Source organism: Ursus maritimus, unplaced genomic scaffold (genome assembly GCF_017311325.1).
Source record: "Ursus maritimus isolate PB19 unplaced genomic scaffold, ASM1731132v1 scaffold_36, whole genome shotgun sequence".
Classification (NCBI taxonomy): Eukaryota; Metazoa; Chordata; class Mammalia; order Carnivora; family Ursidae; genus Ursus; species Ursus maritimus.
Window position 1 is genome coordinate 12,519,701 of NW_024426230.1, and position 20,082 is coordinate 12,539,782.

Below are 20,082 nucleotides of genomic sequence, written 5' to 3' on the forward strand. Positions count from 1 at the left end.
AATGAGCATTGGTAAATTGAATACCTTAAACGTGGATGGCAAAAGAAAAAAATGGTTGATCTTTTTACAAAAAAAAAAAATTTTTCTTTAATCACTCTAATAATTTATTTTAAATGCTATTTCTGTCCAAGTCTTGCCACTCCAATGAGTGAAGTTGTCAGCAATTTGGCTAGTTTCAGTTTTTAGCTAGCAGGATGTTATTAGAAATGGTGATGATGGCATAGCCGGGGTTCCCTGCCTTTATTGTGGGAGGAAACTAATGCCTTATGTCATATGTCTAGACTTCTCCAATGAAACTTAAAGGGAATTGTAAGTCACCTCTGAAAGACTGGTTTCTGAACCAATTCCAAGGTGGATTTTTAAGACTACAAATGGGAATTTCTGGTTTGCTTTCAAATGGTTCTGATAGTCTTCCTTTTGTCATGTTTTTCAGCTGGTACTGGTTTTCACTGCATTTTATCAAATAGCATCCTCATTTCAATTGAGAATGAAGAGGTTCTTGGATAAAGAACTTGTAAAAATCAGGTACAATAATAAAGTCATGGATGATTCTTGGAATTTGCTAAAATGAAATGCTGCATCTAAGTGCGATATAAGTGCAACGTCTTAGCCATATAAGATCATTATCATAAAGTAATCATCATGATTTTAAAAACTCTAATTGAATCATTATTCTTTCCAAAAGATCCGAATTCTAAGAATACTTCTCAGAAGCTCTCAGACTTAATATGGAGCAGGAAATATTGCAGTGAGTCCTCAAGAGTGAGAAATAAAAAAACAGTTGTGCTGCTCTTTCATTGTGCTTTTTAAATTTCATTATTCATAACTATATAGTACTTATGTGTGGTGAAGAATGTAGTCATAGGGGAATGTATCTGTCAGCGTATTAGTGTGTAAAAAAGAATAAAAGTAAAAACAAAGCAAGCATACTCAGTAGGTTCTCATATTTCATATTTGAAGCTTAAGCTATATATTCCTTTTTGAAACAAATCTAAGAAAACAATAAGATTTTTAAAGTGTGTATTTATGCCATAACTAGATAAAAGAAACTTTTATTTATTTATTTTTATTTTTTTATTAATGATTTTTTATTATGTTAGTCACCATACAGTACATCCCTGGTTTCCAATGTAAGGCTCGATGATTCATTAGTTGCGTATAACACCCAGTGCACCATGCAATACGTGCCCTCCTTACTACCCATCACCGGTCTATCCCATTCCCCCACCCCCCTCCCCTCTGAGGCCCTCAGTTTGTTTCTCATAGTCCATAGTCTCTCATGTTTCATTCCCCCTTCTGATTACCCCCCCTTTCTTTATTCCTTTCTTCCCCTACCGATCATCCTAGTTCTTATGTTCCATAGATGAAAGAAATCATATGATAGTTATCTTTCTCTGCTTGACTTATTTCACTTAGCATTATCTCCTCCAGTGCCGTCCATGTTGTAGCAAATGTTGAGAACTCGTTCTTTCTGATGGCTGAGTAATATTCCATTGTATATATGGACCACAACTTCTTAATCCAGTCATCTGTTGAAGGGCATCTCGGCTCCTTCCACGATTTAGCTATTGTGGACATTGCTGCTATGAACATTGGGGTGCATATGGCCCTTCTCTTCACTATGTCTGTATCTTTGGGGTAAACACCCAGTAGTGCAATGGCTGGATCATAGGGTAGCTCAACTTTTAACTTTTTAAGGGACCTCCACACTGTTTTCCAGAGTGGCTGTACCAACTTGCATTCCCACCAACAATGTAGGAGGGATCCCCTTTCTCCACATCCTCTCCAACAATTGTTGTTTCTTGCCTTGTCTATTTTTGCCATTCTAACTGGCATTAGGTGGTATCTCAGTGTGGTTTTGATTTGAATTTCCTTGATAGCCAATGATTTTGAACATTTTTTCATGTGTCTGTTAGCCATTTGTATGTCTTCATTGGAAAAGTGTCTGTTCATATCTTCTGCCCATTTTTTGATTTGTTTATTTGTTTCTCGTGTATTGAGTTTGAGAAGTTCTTTGTAGATCTTGGATACCAGTCCTTTATCTGTAGTGTCATTTGCAAATATCTTCTCCCATTCCGTGGGCTGCCTCTTAGTTTTTCTGTTTCCTTGGCTGTGCAGAAACTTTTAATCTTGATAAAGTCCCATAAATTCATTTTATCTTTTGTTTCTCTTGCCAGATAAAAGAAATTTTATGTAGATGAACAAAGCTAGATCTGTGATTCCTTATTTTGACTGCCTGGACAATACCAATAGCAAAATAATGCCCCAAATATGCATATCATTTTGTAGCTATAGCTGCAAGGACACAAATGATATTTTAATATTCAATCAGAAATATTGCACATATAAAAGTTAAAGAAATCTAACACTAAATTTTGTGATGGTTAAGATTTTTAGTGGAGTCTATGGTCAGTATAAAATTTCAAAATTTCAAATAAAGTACAGAGTTTGAAAGTACGATGGATATCAAAGAGGAGAAAGAAAAGAAATTGTAAACATTTCAATAAGATGTTTGGAGGATCTTTTGAGCTTGATTCTTCACTCACCAGATTAAAAAATGAAATACCTTATCTTATATATTTATGGATTGTATTTTAAGATGCTTTAATTTAGTCATTCCGTTTTACAGTCTTCTTACATCTTCACATTCTGAGTCCCATATTGACCTAAGAAAGCTATTACATCAGGCAGTTTAGGCTACGCTGCAATGATAAACCTTAGATCTTAAAACAAGTTTGTTTCTTGCTCCTGTTACATGTACATCATTAGTTGGTTGGGGACTCTGCTGTACGATATCCTCATTTAGAGACCCTGGCTGAGGAAGGGGGTCTACCTCCATTCTTTCACAATTACTGCAGGAAGGAAAAAGTAAAATGGAAAATAGCACAAAATATTAAAGCTTCTCCCTAAAAGTGGTATTTTTTACTTCTGATCATATTAATTGACTAATGCAAAGGATATGGCCATGCTAACTTCAAATGGGTTTAAGAATGATAATCCCCTCATGTGCTCAGAAGGAGAAAAGCCAGAAATATTTTGTGCACTAATGAGTTCCACGTCCACCTAGAAAAGATTGGAGATGGCGACTCTTTTAACTCATTCTCTCTTCATGCCAGATTTGAGTGTTTCTTCCTTTTCTAGTTGCAGAACTAGAAGGATATCAATGGATGATAACTTTCTTCAAGGATGAAATATAAGAGAATGTTATATGGAGCATTAAGGGAAACTGTTTTATTCTTCTCTCATTTGTTTATGGATTCATGGTCTTCTTTTGCCCCCAAGGAGGCTATAATTTGGTAGGAAGCATGGGTCTAGGCTCTATTAAACAATTGTAGGATGAGACAGACTATCATATCATTCCAGTAGATGGTGGTAGACCACATAATAAAATCGAAAGGGTAGATGAAATTAAGTGACAGATCAGTGTTGAGTGAGTTAAAATTTCCTTGAAGAAGGTATACCATTAGATGGACATGAAATATTAGGTTTAGGTTGAAAGAAGGAAAGAAGGTATTTTAATAAGAAACACAGCAACTAAGAAGTCAGAAATGGGAATGAGCAAAGAAGAAGCAGCGATGAGATTTGCTCAAATGGAGTAAAAGGTAATATTAAAAGTTGAAGTGGCACATTAGGGTTAGTTTTCTGTGAAGTTGAACACCAGGCTAAAACATTTATATTTGACCTGATCAGAAATAGTAAGAACTGTGGATTCAACCAAAGCCAGAATAAGAGTGTTGTAAGTTATAGGAGTTTTAAGGATACACCTGAAGAAGAAATTCCTAAGAGGTTATGTTTTGTTACAAAATTTTTTTGAGAAAGCTGAAGACTGGGTTCCTTTTAGACCTTAAGGAGTTTCAGTTTGGTTGGTGAGATAGACCATGCTTATGAGATAAAAGTAGTCTTTGGTTAAAATTTTCAGGTATTAATTTGGTCACTGATGGAAATGCTTTCCCTAGAAATAGTTTTAAGAAAAATAAACCCTAGGGGCGCCCGGCACAGCAGTTAAGCGTCTGCCTTCGGCTCAGGGCGTGATCCCGGCATTCTGGGATCGAGCCCCACGTCAGGCTCCTCCGCTATGAGCCTGCTTCTTCCTCTCCCACTCCCCCTGCTTGTGTTCCCTCTCTCGCTGGCTGTCTCTATCTCTGTCAAATAAATAAATAAAATCTTAAAAAAAAAAAAAGAAAAAGAAAAAGAAACCCTAATTCAATTATCCAAAAAAGTTTTGGTTATTCTACCTGAAGAGAAGAGGTTGATTTAATTTATGTTACAATGATTAAGAAACCCACATATATATCATAAAATATAAATATGGACATATGTTACCTAATAAGAGAGCATATTGTGTTTTCAAATCATGAAAAATAAAAATTCATTTTGTCCTATTAATAAAAATATGCACCATGGTTTCATAGGAAGACCATGGCATTTGGAAGGAGACATATCCAAGGTCTGCAACTTGATAGAGAAGTAGAGAAGGTTAAACTACTCTATCTTCTAGAGCCTCAATTTCCCCAACTATAAAATGGCAATAATAGGGGCACCTGGCTGGCTCAGTTGGTAGAGCATGCGACTCTTGATCTTGGCTTGTGAATTCGAGCCCCATATGTGGGTAGAGTTTACTTAAAAATTTTTTTTAAATACATAAATAAAATGGCAATAATAATTGTCAGAGTTGTCATTAAACGATGAAACATATATAAAGTACCTAGCATGTAATAGGTATGGTAGCAGTAATGGCAATGATTATATATAAGCAAATACTAAATATTATTGGATTGAGTTAAATTTAAGGAAAATTTCCTGTCTTCATATATTTGTAAAAATTACAAAATCAATAAATCCTAATTTATTAATGATTTATTAACTAAAATTTACCTCACAATATTATTTTTATTCAAGAAATAAGTAAAAAGAAGAAATAAGGAAGAAAATAAATTTTAGGTCAGAGAATGCAATGTTATATTTCTAAAGTGTTCATGATCCTTGATGGGTTTGTTACAGTTAGCAGATGTTCTCTTTTCCTACCAAGGCAGAAACTTTCATCAGTGACTACTCCCCAAAACTGTGGTGAGCAGTGCACTCCAATTCTTCAGGTGAGGAAGCTCTATAAAATAAGGAGCGCTCAAGAAGTTGGATGAAAAAGCAGTACTTTAATTCATGGCATTTGGTTTATGTCACTGTGTCGACTTTGTTGTTCCTCAGTAGTTGTGTAGTACCTTGCCTTTTAGAGGAAAAGATATGGTTATAAGCGTGTCGTATCTTCAAACTATATCGCAAGGACCACATTTAGCCAGTCTAAGGTCCCTGAGGATTTAATCACTTCCCAAATTGTACTCCTGGTTCTTTCCCATATCTGTACCATACATTGAGTAGAGGAGATCTGAGAGTATGGGAACAAATAAAATGAAAATGAAGAAATAAAATAGAAATTCATATTTAACAGCCTTAAGGTGGTAATCATGAAATTTCAACCTGAAATTGTCTTATGACATTTTAAATTGAAAATGCCCTATATATAGGCTGATGGAGTATTAAGGCCTTTGGCTTAATGGAGTATTAAAGGCTGATACTTTCTCTAACTGGGCCGATCAGAGCAGTGTGATACTAATGTTCTTCGATTGGCAGTTATGAAGAAATGAACAATGGTAAACATTCTCATGAATATTCATTGTGGTGGCCCTCAAGAGATAGTCCAGAGTTTCTGCTTTACCAGAGAATTATCTACCCCATTACCACTTTGACATCACTGATCACAGATCTTAAAATGGAGTGTGTATGTGTGTGTGTGAGTGTGTGGGGGGGGGTATGTGTGTGGGTGTGGGTATGTGTAGAAAAAAAAATCACTTAAGGTGACAAAGTAAATTCTTTGTTACTCAATTAGACCAGGTGAGTATTTCAGCCTGTATGTGAAGGGACGTTTGGACAAATGCATTTGACAAACCACTGAGGAAAATAGGCCTTTGTTATTAGACGTGAGTGCTCTATGCCATACAAACAAACAAACAAACCCATCCAACCCTCCTCAAAAAGATAAAGAGAAAACAAAAGGGGGAAAACAGCACAGCTTAAATGATAGGTTTTGTAAATGTTCTGCTGTTTTACAGTTTTTCCATTGAAACCACAGTTTCCTTTTTCTTCTTTCTACTTTTATACACACAGCCTAGAAGATGGACATTTGGCAAGCCATAATAGACTGCTCCTTTCCCAGGTATCTCCTGCTTGTTTCCTTTATCTGTGAATAGGAAATGGCTTAAAGGCACCTGTGTGATGAAGGTCCCAGGGGCAGCTGCCTGACTAGTGAATGCCTGATTATGTGTTAACATGCTTTGTCAGATATTGGCAGAATCTGTTCTCTTCTTTTGCCTTTTCAGCAAGGGTACCATTGACAGGCTGGCTACCCATTTATAGAAATGTTGTCCATCAAACTGTGAGGAAGGACAATAGTGTTTTTCTGTGGCCAGTGACTGTGGGAAACTTTTCTTTGGCTATTCAGGCAATTTTTGTAGCTTGCTCTGAAGAGGAGAGACTGATGAGTGCAAAAAGTACAATTAAGCAAAGCCAGACTTCAATTGAAGGCTCTAGTGTAGTCTGCTGTTCTCATTTTTTTTTTTTTTTTTTATTTAGAGGGGGGAAAAAACCCTATGGGTTTTCACGTTGCTGTGTGGCATTCAGCAGGGGGCTATTACAATCCTAAATTTTTTTTCTAGACCACCTAATTCTAAGTTAAAATTAAATGTAATGAGAGCCACTTGGAGTTCTGAATATTTTAAAGCATAATTCCCACAGAAGGGATTCGACCTAAACTGCAGTGAGCATCAGTTGGCTAATTATAGCTGCATTTTATATTACAGCAGGTGTCAGATGCAGTCATCTCAATAAAGTCCACATAATACTCTGGGAAATAACAAAGACTTTTCTTTGAATGTGGGTACTAATTTCTGCTAGGTGTCATATGAGCCTTGATACTTCTTATTGGCATTAACAAGAGCACTGCAGCACTCAGAAATGCTTTTTGCTTGGGATGAATTGATACTGTAAAGCACTTACCAGTCAGACTTGGCAGATGTCAGTAGTTAATACTAATGTTGCAGAGGTCGGAATATAATGCAAAGAGTCTTATGTAAATACTCTTAGATGATGGGCTGGTTTTGAGAAGGCGCCTGAGCACTGCACCAACTCACTTAATGAAAGTTAAATAGATAGCAGTGGGGTATCTGCTTTTACTTTGGCTCCTGCTTTATTGCAAGTCCTTCAGAAGTGAAGGGCAGATGGTAAGGCAGTAAACTAGGTGAACAAAAATACACTGGACTTGGATAAGGACTTGTTATGTTCGCAGTACTTTCCTTGAACTTGTGTGGGTGATTCAAATTACTAAAGTGATAGGGCAAAAGCATGCCTGAAGATAAGGGCTCCTGTGCTTACCCAATGGATGAAAAATAAATCTAAGTTAGACAATATGTCAGCATCTGAAATACAATTAGACAATGGACTAGGCAAAAGGGATGTCACTTTGAAATCATGACAATTCCACACAGCTCCATTCTTTTAGGTGTTTTACAGTTTGTCCAACCTATTGCAGTAACCCTATTAAAATCTTATTATAAAATACCAAATAAGATAAGACAAATGTAAACTCTTTACGCACATTCCATTCTAGGATCAACACTGTTTATTTGAAACCTAATTCAGAGCTAACAAAGCAAAGGCAGTTGTCCTTAATTATATCTCCCAAATCAGCTTTGGGGTCTCATTTTGGCAGGTTACAGTTTACGTACATCTCACAGCAAATTCTGTAGGGTGCTGTCAGCAATTAGGGAGGACTTCAGGAGTTTAATATTCATTTAACATTGATTCAATCAATGAATGAACACTGGCAGGAGCAAAGCACTGTTAAGCCCCTCAGTAAAATCTAAGATAAGAAAGAGGGAGAACAAGTAATCTGCCAATGGCAGTTGTTTCTCACCGTCCTCAATAATGTTCAAGTGTTTTTAATACTTAAGCCTCAATATTAACTTAAGTAAGTGAATAATAATTTTATTTATTTTTTCTTACATAAATGTAATAATATTTCTTTATTATAGAAAATTTAGAAAACACATATAAGATACAGAAAAGAAAATAATTCATAATTCTACTACAGTGACTCTGATAACATTATTAGTATTTTGGTTTGTATCATGTTTACTCTTCATTCTGCATTTATATACATATAAAATGTATATGTACATTTTAAATAATGGAATTTTAAATAAGGGGATTTAAATATTTTATAACCATCTTTTAAAAGAAACCTTATGATATACTAAGAGTATTTATATTATTGTATATTCTTCCATAACACAATTTTTACTGATTATATAATATTCTAATGCATGGATATGCTGTACTTTCTTTTTAAATTTGCTATTACTATACATTTAGATTATTTCCATTCTTAGTTTTAAAGTCTATTTTGTCAATTATAAGTATTGTTACCCCTGCTTTCTTTTCACTTCCATTTGCATGAAAAATACTTCTCCATCTGGTCACTTCAATCTACATGTGTCTTTAGGTCTGAAATGAATCTCTTGTAGGCAGCATATAGATGGCTCTTGTTTTTTTATGCATTCCATCACCCTGTGTCTTTTGATTGGAGCATTGAGTCCATTTACATTCAAAGTAATTACTGATAGGTATGTATTTATTGCCATGTTGTTACTTGTTTTACAGTTGTTTTTATAGTTCTTCTGTATTCCTTTCTTCTCTTGATCTCTCATGATTAGTTGGCTTTCTTTAGTAATATACTTGGATTCCTTTCTCTTTATTTTTTTTGTATCTCCATTACTGGCTTTTGATTTGTGGTTACCATTCGGTTTGTGTATAACATCTTCTGCATATAGCAGTCAGTATTAAGTTGGTGATTGCTTAAGCTTGAAACTATTCTTTACTCCTCTCCTCCCCACGTTTTAGGTATATGGTGTCATACTTTCCATCCTTTTATTTTTTGAGTCCCTTGACTGATTTTCAGATACGCTTATTTTTATTGCTTTTGTGCTTCCTACTTTCCTTACCCTTACTTATGGTCGGTCTTTCCTTTCCACTCGACGAGTTCCCTTTAACATATCTTATAGGGCTGATTTAGTGGTCATGAATTCCTTTAACTTTTGTTTATCTGAGAAACTCTTCATCTCTCCCTCTATTCTGAATGATAACCTTGCTAGATAGAGTGTTCTTGGCTGCAGATTTTTTCCTTTCAGCACTTTGAATATATCATGCTACTCTCCTCTGGCCTGCAAAGTTTCTGTTGAAAAATCAGCTGATCACCTTATAGGGTTTCCCCTTCTATGTAACTGCTTTCTTTTCTTTTGCTGCTTTTAAAATTCTCTCTTTGTCACTACTTTTTGCCATCTAAATTACAATGTGTCTTGGTGTGGACCTCCAAGATTTGGGGCGGGGGGGTGGATCTCTATACCTCCTGGATCTAGATTTCTATTTCCTTCCCCAGATTAGGGAAATTTTCATCTATTATTTCTTCAGATAAGTTTTCTGCTCCCTTTTCTTTCTCTTCTTCTGGGATCCCTATACTGTGAATACTATTATACTTGATGGTGTTGCTGAGTTCCTTAAGTCTGTTCTCATTTTCCATAATTATTTTTTTCTCTCATCTGCTCAGTTTGATGACTTTCCTTTCCTCTGTCCTCCAGGTCACTGGTTTGTTCTTCTGCTACTTCTGGTCTACCATTTATTTTATCTAGTGTATTTTTTATTTCATTTTTATGTTCTTCATCTCATCTTTTTTATCTCATTGTTAAGGGTCTCACTGATGTACTCCACTCTTTTCTCAAGTCCAGTGAGATCTTTATGATCATTACTTTAAATTCTGTATCACGTGTATTGCTTATCTCCATTTTGCTTAAGTCTCTTGCTATGATTTTGTCTTGTTCTTTCATTTGGGAAATATTCCTCCATCTCCTTAGGTCTGTTTCTCTGTGTTAGGAAAGACAGCTACATCTCCTATACTTGAAAGTAATGGCCTTATGAGGAAGAGGTCCTATAGTTCCCTGCTGTGCAGTGTTCCATGTTCATCAGAACCTGGCACTTCAGGGTTGTCTCCTACATGTGATGTGCATGCCCTGCTGTTGTAGCTGAGCTGCTTTTTCCTTCAGTCCAGTTGTCTACAATGGCTCTTTTTGCCTGTTGTGGGCAGTGTTTGGTTACTGTGGTGTTAATGAGCCAGTCTAGGGAAGCCTTGGGCTTGAGTTCACTGTGGCTTAAAAATCTTTTGGTACATCAGTTCTTACCATGCTTCACATAGTAATTATTCCAGGCCTTCCTCATCTTCCCCCAGGCTAATCCAGGAAGACTCACAAGAACTAGAGAGAGAGATTTAAGGCACTAATTTCTACATTTTGTATTGATAGTAAAATAATGTACATTTTGCTTTAATAGAAAATTAGGGATAGTAAATGATCTTGGAAATATTGTTGGGCTTTACCTTTTTCCAGGTAGAGTACCATAACTATAATCATTGAACTTAAAGAAGTGGGAGAGGTTAGCTGATCACATTAATACTGCATGTAACCCTCATAGAGAGAGCTAAGATATTCCTGCTTTGGAATATTTTCAGTTTAGTGTCTATGTCCTACCTTAGTAATGCATTCCATAATTTCATATAGTCCCTTAAATTATTTCACATGGTAGACACAAGTTGAGATAGTTGCCTGATACTTGGCATTCCTAAAGTCTGTCTGGGCTATCTGTCTATATGGTTTTGAGGGAACCACTTCTTTTCTACCTCTAGACAGTAGTGGTTTTAACAGCTAGGTGTCTTCATGGAAAAGTAACTATAGGCATACCCTAAGGTATAAAATCAGAGGCTTAACACTGGAGGAATAGGGGCGCCTGGGTGGCACAGCGGTTAATCGTCTGCCTTCGGCTCAGGGCGTGATCCTGGCGTTACGGAATCGAGTCCCACATCAGGCTCTTCCGCTATGAGCCTGCTTCTTCCTCTCCAACTCCCCCTGCTTGTGTTCCCTCTCTCGCTGGCTGTCTCTCTCTGTCGAATAAATAAATAAAATCTTTAAAAGAAAAAAAAAACACTGGAGGAATAAAGAATTCACTAAAGTAATCCTAACACTCTGAATAAACAAGCAAATAACAATAACACCCTGGCGTCGGGAGACCAGTGCCTGTTTTATATAATCCTTCTCTCTAGGGATGGGCACAATACCTAAACAGGGCCCAAGAAAGCCTTCCATGGCATGTTTTGTAATGGGAGATGTTGGGTAATATTTCTCTTCTCTCTGAGAAGATCTGAGGTTGTGTGTTTAGGACTCTTGGCAGCCATGTCACCTATCCTACACAGAAACTGCCTGCAGTGGAAGAGAACAAAGCCAACATAGAAAAGGGAAATAGAATAAGAGGCAAAGTGAGAAGAGAGACCAAGAGAGAATACATCCAGAAACAGCTGGACAGACAGACGGACCCATCTGATTCTAGATATCCCAAAAGCCAGTTTCAACACCTCTCCCTGTGTTATGGCTAAATAAGCTACCTGCATCTTCTTTTCTTCTTTTACATGAATTACTTAGAATTGGGGTTCTGTTATTTTCATATACAGTCCTGGCTAACATTCTAAATTTCCTATTTTTGTATCCTGTAAAATCTCTAGAGTTTACAGTTAAAAATTAGAACTGGGTTCCTCTTCTCAGAGCTCTTACTAGGGAACCAAAGAGAAATATTGAGAGTTCACACATGACAGTCCATGAAACCTTCTAATTTTTGTTTTAGCAGCTATGTAACAAGCATTTTAATTTCAGTTCTCAGATTAATTAAACCTGTCATTCATTCTAGAGTCATTTATTGATTTTTTTTCTAAATGCAAGGAATAATAGTAAGTACTACAGAGGAGTAAATAAAATAGCTCCCCTACCTTGAAGAGGCTGCCAACTTGGTAATGATCATAATAGCAAATATTTATATATCTGAGCATTGTTCTAAGTGCTTGACATATTTAATCCTTACCACAACCCTATAAAACAGAAGTTAGTATTGCCTCCATTTTATGGATAAAGAGACTGAGCCACAGAGGCTTATAAGTAGCTTATTCACTGTCCCACAGCTACTAAGTGATGGAGCTGAGGTTTGCAGCTGAGCTGTGTGGTCCCAGAGTTTGAGCTCTTAACCTCTACTCTACTGCCACTTCTGGTAGTAAAGACTAACACTTTATAACAAGAAGTCTTTACATAAAAAAAATAAGGTGAAATCAGAAAGGGAGACAAACCATAAGAGACTCTTAACTATGGGAAACAAACTGAGGATTGCTGGAGCAGAGGTGGGTGGGGGGAAGGGGTAACTGGGTGATGGACATTAAGGAGGGCACATGATGTGATGAGTGCTGGGTGTTATATGCAACTGATGAAGCTCTAACTCTGCCTCTGAAACTAATACACTATATGTTAATTAATTGAATTTAAATAAAATAAAAATTTTTTAAAATATAAAGTATAGTCATCCATTTGTATTATTTATATAGTATGTTTCAGAAGTAGTAGATCTTAACTGTACCTGTATAGAATGAATCTATAAATTGTTAAAGTATTTACATATGTAGAAACGTCCGTATTATCCCTTGCACACAGAAAAACACAACATGGAGATAAATAGGTTTAGTTACATGTTTAGCAATTAATGCTTCTCCTTATGAACACAAGCTTCTTTAGTGTTTTCTAACATTTAATCAACTTTTTTTGCTGATTCCAAAAAGGATACATTTATTTTGAATATATAGAAAATACAGAAAAAATTTAAATCATCTATAATTGCACTATCAATATATACTCATTGATAATATTTATTATTTAATTTGTGGTTTATAATCTTACATTCTTATAATGGTTTAGTTTATCTTACAATTTTTATTTCTGTTAAGTAGGAGAGTAGTAACAGTAAGTCCTGTTTCTCTATTTTGCTAAATACGAGAATGTTGATTTTAATACATCTTTTTAAGTTTCTCTTCCAATTTAGCCTTATGGGGATCCTTTTCATATTGGGTTTTTGATCATTTATATTGAGATTGGTTGATTTAACACCCAGCTGCATTAACATGATCACTAGAAACTAAGAGTGTGTATTAACTATACATTTCACAGCTGTTATACCTCATTTAATTTAGTTCCTGTTGCTGGATACTCATAAACAGGGCAGATATGACACTCCTTGTTTGAGAAGCACCAATCAAATTTCTTTTTTTGAAGAAATAATTCTCTCTACCTCCTTTTGTAGATATTACCGAAAAAAACTCTGAAGTTATTTGATTTTTTTAAGATTTCATCATTCAAATGTGAATATTATGGAAGCTTAATCCTAACTAGTATTAACCAATGTCTTTTTAACATGTTAACTGGAATTAGTTGAGTTAGTGCTCTGGAAAGGAAACCAGTATCTGCGAGTGAGGAGAATGAGACTGAATGGAACTTTAATCTAATAGTCATGTGGCATGGGTTCAAATCCTGCCTTTACCACGGCCTCATTGTATTCATTCTCTGTATCTCAGTTTCCAGGTCTGGAGAGTAGGAAGCATTATTATTAGCTGTCAATTATTATCACAGTTTACAATCATTGATCTGCATTAGATGAGTAATACATGTAAGATATTAAGAATATTGTTTTAACAACTTTCTTTTTTAGTGCCTACTATGTGCAGGACACTTTAAGGTGCTAAGGATTCAGCAGTGAACAAAAGAAATTGAAAAAGTCTCCGAGGGCGCCTGAGTGGTTCAGTTGGTTAAGCATCTGACTCTTGATTTTGGCTTAGGTCATGATCTCTGGGTTGTGAGATCTGGCCCTGAGACAGGCTCTGTGCTGGGCATGGAACCTGCTTGAGATTCTCTCTCTCCCTCTCTAAAAAAATAATAAAAATAAAAAAAATAAAGTCTCTGACCAAAAAAGAAAAAAAAATGCAAAAGGGGATAAGCATGCCAGTTTTGGAGGGGAGAATTCAGTGTTAAATAGGATGACAAAAGAAAGCCTTGCTAGAAAGATGATTCTTGAGCAATCATCTGAAGGAGAGGGAGTAAGCCTTGCAAATATCTGGAGAAAGGGAGTTCTAGGCAGAGAACAGACAATGCAGAGGTCTGGGAAAAGTTGCAATCACAGATAATATAATAGAACTCTGATATGTAGAAAATCTGAAATGTATATGGGTTGTGGGTCATGACTACACAAAAACGACATAGTTAAATTAAAAATTTAGTTTAAAATTTTTAAAATGCTGTGAGATTAATTGCTGGCATGACAACATGAGGAGTACTTCTGACTTGCTCTCCAGTCAAAATTATTTTTAAAAACTGGTCAAAATTACAAACAACAAACAAAAATAGATCATTCATAACTTCTGGAAATGATCCTAAGGGAAATGGCAAATTAAAAAAAAAAATCCACTGAAGAAAATCTAGGTAAAAAAAAGAAAAACAACTCGGTGCGAAAGGCAAGTCTATGGTATTTGAACCACTCCTTCTCTTTCCCCTCCCAGATCAGGCAGGCCGATTCCTTACCCTCACCCTCCTAGCTCCCAGCTAGAGGGCTTTCTTCTAGACTAGCAGGACCCTAGCATTTCTCACCTTGTCCCCAACTGCCTGTTGCCCAGGCTAAATCCTGAGTGAGAGCAACAAGAGGCAGGGGATACCTTCTGCCCCATCCCTGCTTGTAGTCCAGAGGCTCTACCTTGGGAGTAGCATACTAGAAGTCCTGGGGTCCTGATAACTCTTCCCCCAGCTCCTGACATGGTAGTTCCCCACTAGAAGAAGCAAGTTAAGAGGACCTTGTCCCTACTCTCAGCTCCTGAATCCTGACTTAGAGAGTTTGTCTTAAGAAAGAGGCAGGCCATGAACCATATACCTCCTAATCTCTTCCCAAAGTAACTGTCTTCATTTGCAACAGAGAGTGGGAAAGCTAAGCCTAAGAATGCTGTTAAAAATAGTAGATTTAGTTGTAGTTGGGAAGAAATTTGATTTATTAATCTAATGAAGATATAGCCAAGACTGAGGCTGGTTAGTTTGCAGGAGAGAAAGGAGAATAAGACAGCTGGGAGGAAACTTCCTGGGGTTAGAACAAATATTAAATGCTGACATCAAAAACTATTCCTTCAAAAGAGCCACAATTTGATTAGATTTGTTTATACAGGAATTAATCCCTTATGGCATTATTGAAAACAATAGGGCAATCAGCCTGCAATTAGTGGAGTTTAACAGCTGGGTGTGGTCCGAGAGAGAGCAAATATGAGTAGTCCCAAAGTTGTGCCTCCTTGAAGAACACATCAGCAGTGTAACAATGTGGGAGAAAAATAGACTTCATTAAAATAATCCAGCCTATCAGTAAACAAATAATGAAATAACAAGCTCACTGTGTGGGAGGGAGTAGCAGTAACCAGAGCTGCTACAATATATTATCCAAAATGTTCAGTTTCCAATAAAAAATTATGAGGCATACAAAAAAATAGAATATGATTCATACATCAGGGGGGAAAAGCAGTCACCATAAACTACCTGTGAGAGCAACCAGATGTCAAATTATAAAAACCATTAATATTTTTAAAATATTTTTATAAATATTAATAGAAGAATATTTCAAGGTAGTCTATATATATATATTCACAGAACTAAAGGAAAGAATGATTAAAGAATCAAAGGAAGGTATGATGACAATGTTACATCAGATATGAAATATCAATAAAGAGGAATTATAAAAATGAACTAAATGGAAATTCTGAAGTTGCAAAGTACAATAACTGAAATAAAATACTCACTAGAGGGTCTCAACAGATTTGAATTAGCGAAAGAAAGAATTAGTGAACTTGAAGATAGATTGATAGGGATCATACAAGCTGAAGAACAGAGAAAGAAAAGAATGAAGAAAAATGAACAGAGCCTCAGAGATATGGGACACCATTAGATACACCAATATACAAGTAATGGAAGTATCAGAAGGAAAGGAGAATAAGGAAAAAAGATATTCAAAGAAGTAATGGCTGAAAACTTCTCAAATATATTGAAAAACAATAACCTGCATATTCAGAAAGCTCAACAAAATCCAAATAGGATAAACTGAGGAAAACCACAGACACAGCATAGTAAAAATGATGAAAATCAAAGACAAGGAAAAATCTTGAAAGCAGCAAGATAAAAGAAATTAGTCAGGTATAGGGAACCTCAGTAACATTATAAGCTGACTTTTCAGCAGAAACAATGAAGGCCAGAAGGCAGTGGGTTAAAATATTTAAAGTACTCAAAGATTAAAAACAAAAAAAAGTTCAACCAAGAATTCTGTATCCAACAATGCTATCTTTCAAAAACGAAAGGCAAACTTAAGACTCCCAAATAAACAAAAACTGAGAGAATTTGTTGCCAGCAGACCCACCTAACAAGAAATACTAAAGGAAGTTCTTCAGGCTGAGAGCAAGTAATCCCAGACAGTAATTTGAATCTGCACGAAGAGCACTGGTAAAGGGCTCTTTGGAGTAATGGCTGATATCACCACTAGGGCAAGGAAAGTGCATGAGCCTGGATATCTTATTATGTCAGAAAGTAAGGAAGTACTCTAAGAATGATGGTATCATGTTAAAAGAACACATAAGCCAACTTGAAGGAACTTCCACTAGCTAAATCTGGGACAAATGGGCACCAAAATAAATATTTTTAGTAATTATTTATAGCACACTGAATTAAATAGTAAACCATAATTCCATACTGATTAAATAAGTAAATTTTTAAATTTAGTTATTAAATACCTAAATCGGTTGAAAGTAAGATGAGGAAGGGGATAGTTACATATTTTTAAAGCATCTTTCCACAAAACACTTACTAATTACATAAGGGGAAAGAGTATAGTGAGGATCTCATGGCAGATACCACTTAATTCTAATTATCGATGTGAATATCAATAATAGGGCAAATGGAAATCATGAGACACCAAGCAATGTGAAGACTTCAACATCTCTCTGATATTCTAGAAAAAGATTCTTTATCTAATCATGGTGGAATCATAAGGAAACATCAAACAAATCCAAATTGAAGAACCTCTTATAAAACCTCAAAATGAAGAAAATCATACAAAGTAATTTTCAAAAGTGTCAAGTGGACAGAACCTAAGGTGACCACCCCACACATGCAAAGATCCCTGTCCTTTGGTGTTCACACTTTGTATAATGTCCTCCCCTTCTGTTTGAGCAGGACTTGTGACTTGCTTTTAACCAATACAATATGGCAGAGGCGATGGGATGTCACTCCATAATTATATATGATGTATATAAGACTCCATCTTATTAGCAGAGGTGCCAGAGACACTCCCACTTACTGTCCTTGAGGTAAGCTGCCATGAAGTAAGTGGCCATGTTGGAGAAGTTCACATGGCAGGAACTGTGGACTGCCTCTGGGAGCTAAAGGTGGCTTCCAGTAAGAAACTAAAGCCTCAGTCCTGAAGCAGCAAGAAAATGAATTCTGCTAACAACCTGAGGGAGTGTGGAAGCAGGTATTTTCCCAGTATAGCCTCTGATGAGACTGCAGCATCAGCTGACAAATATAGTTCAGCCCATTGAGACCCTGAAGCATAGAACCCAGCTAAGCCAGGCCTGGATTCCTGATCTATAGGAACTTTTAAATTATATGTGTATTGTTTTAAACTGCTAAGTTTGTAGCAATTGTGATACAGTGTATAAAACTAGTATAGTTATGAAAGTCAATTCAAGACTAAGAAACTTTTGGATTAAAGCATATTAATGTGTTAGACAACTAAATACATGATTCTTTTTTTTTTTCTTCTGAGTAATCTCTACACCCAATGTGGGGCTTGAACTCACAACCTGAGATCAAGAGTCACATGTTCCACTGACTGAGCCAGCTAGGCACCCTTGCACTGCATGATTCTGACCTGGATCCTTTAGACGATTCTTTGGAAAACTTGAACAGGGTCGGAAAACTAGGCAGTAGCAGCGTGTCAGTGTTATTTTCCTGATTTTGATGATTACTTTGCAGTTAAGTAGGAGAAAATATGGTAGGAAATAAACATTAAACAGACTCTTAACTATAGAGAACAAACTGAGGGTTACCAGAGGAGAGGTGGCTGAGGGGATGGGTTAAATAGATGGTAGGGATCAAGGAGTGCACTTGTGATGAGCGCTGGCTGATGTATGGAAGTGCTGAATCACTAAATTGTACAGCTGAAACTGATATTATTACATTGTATGTTAACTAACTGGAATTTAAATAAAAACTTTAAAAAATTAGCTGCTTGTAATATGTTTCAATAATAGAATATTGTTTCCTGGGCAGAGCTTTGCTTATTTTATGCACTCAATAATTTGTTCAATTATACAAATACTTAGTAATAATATTATTATTTAACATTTATTAACCACTATGTTTTAGGTGCTGTTTAAATTCTTTACATGCATTACACCGTTCTGTCTTTTCAAGAACTCCCTGAAGTAGGTATTGTCGTTACCCCTATTAAGAGATGAAGAAACTGAGGCACAAAGAGTAATTTGCTCAAGGTTACACAATAAGCTGGACTCAGCTGATACTCTTAATGGATATACTATGCAGGCTCTAATGTAAAGGTGTTTTACAACTTACAAAGCACTTTCACTTACATGATTTGCATTTCAGATATGGAAACTGAGGCTTGGTGGCAGGCCCAAAGTTATCCAGTGAGTTACAGAATGAGAATTTGAGCACTAGAGGCCATTCCTTCTTCCTTCTTCAAGGAGTCACAGCAAATCACTCCCACAATAAAAGCAAAGGTAAGCAGGTGCCAAAAAACTGTTTTATCCCCTTCCCTACCCATTAGGGGAAAGGCCCAAGGAAGCCAATGCTTCCTTTCTTTAATTAAGTAGAAAAATAATCAATCTTGTTAGGCAAAGTGAAGAAAACACCTTGATCTCAACATGTTGAAAACGGTATTTACTATCTTTGGTTCTACTTCCAAACCTTTCTTCCCCTCTGTATTCATATCTCATCATCTAACACCCAGTTGTCCAAGCTAGATAACTTTGGATCCATTTTTCCATTTTTAAAAAAGTTGTTATTTTAATCACCTGGTGCTCATGATGATGACAAGTGCACTCCTTAATCCCCATCACCTAGTTCACCCATCCCCTCACCCACATGCCCTCTAGTAAGCATCAGTTTGTTCTCTATAGTTAAGAGTTTCTTGGTCTGTCTTTCTCTTTCTCTCTCTTTTTTCCCCTATGCTTCTTTGTTTTGTTTCTTAAATTCCACATATGAGTGAAATCATATGGGATTTGTTTTTCTCCTGGTTGACTTATTTCACTTAGCCTGATACTCTCTAGCTCCATCCATGTCATTGCAAATGGCAAGATTTCATTCTTTTTTTATGGCTGAGTAATATTCCAGTGTGTGTGTGTGTGTGTGTGTGTGTGTGTGTGTGTGTGTACACATTTCCTTTTTCCATTCATCCGTCAATGGACATTTGGGCTGTTTCCATAATTTGGCTATTTTAAAGAATTGTAAGTAGCTATTTTTACTATAGCCATGTACTGAAATTGTGCAGTATCAAGCAGTATGTGCAGAATTTTGGGGGAGGTTCAGAGTTGAGCTGAGCACTGAAGGATGGTTTCTATTTTGATATATAAAAATGAGGATTAAGTGCTTTCGTCAGTGAGAGATATATAAGCAAAGCCACAGACATAGGAGTGTTGTGGGACTTAACACTGGACTTAAGTGTGTTGGGTCCAGGTTGCAAGGAGTCCAGAATGGCAGTCCATGGAGTCTGGATTCTCTCTGGACAGCAGGAGAGAGCCTCTGCTGGACTTTTAAGCAGTGATGTGAACAGAGCACTGTGTTAGGAAAGTTAGTCTGATAGTGGTTCACATAAAAGCACAGAAGAGGAAAGCTTAGATATCAAGAGATCATTTGGAAGAAATGATCTAATATTCTAGTAGTGAAGGATGAGGTAGGTTGTAGAACCAGAAAAGTCAAGAGAGATGTGAGAGGCATTTTGTTGAACAAGTCAAGAGGATAATATGTTCTTTATCCTTTACTCATAGAGAAGAACTTACCTAACTAGTTCACTTCAACATAGCAGCCA

At 36.3% G+C, this 20,082-nt stretch overlaps 1 long non-coding RNA gene across 1 annotated transcript in view; it reads left to right on the forward strand.

Moving 5' to 3' along the window:
• The first annotated feature begins 442 nt into the window (after window positions 1-442).
• LOC121100289 overlaps window positions 443-20,082 on the forward strand; it is a 60,654-nt gene continuing 41,014 nt past the window's right edge. Inside the window, exons 1-2 of the long non-coding RNA XR_005832047.1 lie at window positions 443-525; window positions 18,642-18,775. This is a non-coding gene — a long non-coding RNA (uncharacterized LOC121100289). The remainder of the gene's footprint in view (window positions 526-18,641; window positions 18,776-20,082) is intronic.